This window comes from Echinops telfairi, unplaced genomic scaffold (genome assembly GCF_000313985.2).
Source record: "Echinops telfairi isolate 266 unplaced genomic scaffold, ASM31398v2 ScPeMD7_7423;HRSCAF=8461, whole genome shotgun sequence".
NCBI lineage: Eukaryota > Metazoa > Chordata > Mammalia > Afrosoricida > Tenrecidae > Echinops > Echinops telfairi.
The window spans coordinates 4,733,538-4,736,457 of NW_022111323.1; positions in this window are offsets into that span (position 1 = coordinate 4,733,538).

A 2,920-nucleotide genomic window follows, 5' to 3' on the forward strand; every position below is an offset into this window, starting at 1 on the left:
CTGGTTAGACCAGAGGATGTACAGTGGTGCAGATACAAACTGGAAACACAGGGAATCCATGACAGATGAACCTCTCAGAACCAGTCGTGAGAGTGGTGATACTGGGAGGGTGGAGGGAAGGCAGGATAGAAAGGGGGAACTGATTACAAGGATCTACATATAACCTTCTACCTGGGGGGTGGACAACAGTAGAGTGAGTGAAGGGAGACGTCAGGAAGTATAGGCTAAGGTAAAATAATAATAATTTATAAATTATCAAGGGTCCATGAGGGAGGGGGGAACGGGGAGGGAGGGAAAAAAAGGAAAAGTGAGTAGCTGATTCCAAGAGCCCAAGTGGAAATCAAATGTTTTGAGAATGGTGAGGGTAACTACTGTACAAATGTGCTTTACACAATGGGTCTATATATGGATTGTGATAAGAGTTGTATGAGCCCCCAATAAAATGATTAAAAATTTTTAAATAAATAAAAATAATTAAAAAGGGGGGAGGGGAATCCCATAGGCTCCCTAGAATCACCCAGATTAAGAATAGCTACATTACTTTACACTCTGGATTTTAAAAATCTAGACCGTAATTTAACAGCTGCTTATCAGATATTGGCAAATTCCACCTAACACAAATGAGAATCCCCAGCAAGTACCGTATATACTTGAATGTAAGCCAACCTGAATATCAGCCGAGGCACCTGATTTTACCACAAAAACTGCATGAAAAATGTGCTGAAAAACTCGGCTTATACACAAGTATATATGGTATATTTAAAAGGATGGGAACATGGCCCTTCTCAATATTCACCTTCATGAAAAGATCACTGAAGATAAGGAAACTATAGCAAAGTGTGGTGGAGAAAGCAGATGGTACTTAGCTATCAATTGTAATAGTATCTGGGGTCTTAAAAGCTTGTATTCAAATAAGCAGCCATTTAAGTGAGACATCAACCAAGTCCACATCAAAGAAAAACATAAGCCTGTGTTTTCTACCCAATTTGAAGGTTAGGGAGGACAGTGGAAGCCCATTATTCATCTGAAGCAAATTCTGACTCATACTGAACCTGTAGGTTTCTGAGACTGTAATCATTTAAGAGAATAGAAAGCCAACTCTTTCTCCCACACCTATCATATATGAGTGGGTACCCACCCCCCAAAATGGATAAAACTCCACTGGGTGGAGCTTTCATAGTATGCATTTTTCTTGCTAGGTGAACATTGTGCAACTTGCTCTGAGTTAGTGCACCCAGTGGCGTGACCTAGGAAAGCTCTCACTGGTCACAGTGAATTTTCTTTTTGTAAAAGCAGTTTTGCTTGAACCTCATTTTTTTGTGATAGCCAATTTGATAGAAAAGCATATGGCTCTGAAATTTAGTTTCCTGCTTAGAAAAAAAACCACAGAAAGGTTGTGATGTTGAACATAGCTTACAAGGACAGCACTAGGGGAAAAATCTCGTGTATGAGTGGTTTTCTCATTTCCAAAAAGGTGAAATATTCATTGATGACAAACCTCATTTTGGACTTCAGTTAACTTTCCTAAAGGACAAAAATGTCAACTGGTAGTGCATTTGGAGTTTGTTCCACCAGGTCAGACTGTTAATCAAGCTTTCTATTTAGAGGTTCTAAAAAGATTTTGTAACATTGTGTTGCAACAAAGGCCTCATTTGTGGTAGATGGGGGACTGGTTTTGCCACCACTTCAATGCACTCACACAACCATGTCAGTGCACCAGTTTTTGCCATCACTTCAATGCACTCACACAACCTTGTCAGTGCACAAGTTTTTGCCAAAAAACAGCATGTCTCCCTTGCTTCACACACCTGAATCAGCTGACCTCATTCTGTGTGACTTCTTTTTATTTCCAATAATGAAGAGGGACATGAAAGGACAGTGATTTGACGACATAGAAAAGGTGAAGCAAGAAACAAGGAAGGTGCTGTCAGCCATCCAAACAGATGAGTTTGAAAAAATATTTCCAAGAATAGAATTGCAGGTTTGACAAATGCATTAAGTGTGATGAAGAGTACTTGGAAGGTGATAGATTTGTTTATTTAAAAATTAATTACATAGCTTTGAGGGGGAAATCCAGTTTTATTTGGGTATCCCCTCATAGGATAGTTATACTTGTGAAGTACTTAGAATAAGGTCTGTCACATGAGACATGTATCATTGTTTCTCATCATTATTTATTGTCATAAGGAACTTCTGCTTAGGGTATCTATTGAAATGTTTCAACAAGAACCAGGTTTTCCAGTAGTAGGATGTAGGATGCCCACTCTAATGATTCAATATGAAAGGCTTATCCCCGGGGCTGTCCTTATAAGATCTACTATACCAAGTAGCTCAGAATAGTTGAAACTATCTGGTTAAATCATATGAAATAGTTAATGCTTGACAATTTTTGATTTATAAAAATGATAATTTTATATGATTAGTCTATCACAGAGTTATTATTGCTAGGATTAGGTGAGAAAGGGTTGGTTCAGTCCTCACTCTTTTCTTACCTTCTCATCTGAGGGACATGAGTAAGCATATTTGATCCATGTAGCCTTTTGAAGGATACATAATTTTCTTTAAAATACTTCTAAAAGTGCTTAAAACTGTATTTCCTTCCTTGAGGAGTTGAAAAATTCCTCCTGGAATCAATTATATATTATTCAGCTCTTGATATTTAAAGCCAAGTGGGGTTTTTGTACCACTTTATTTTTAGATGTTTGAATATTAATAGTGAGTAATAAATGACATTTAGGGCATTACTGTACATGCTAGAAGGTGGTGTTCCCAGGAGTTGATATATAGTACAATGTCAGGGCTAAGGGAAATCGAAGTGAAGAGGGCAGAGTTCCTGAAATCTCTGCCCTTGATGAACCCAGATTTATGGAAAATGGTTGAAAGAGGAAGCACATGGTCATGTGATGTGTGTGAGTGTCTG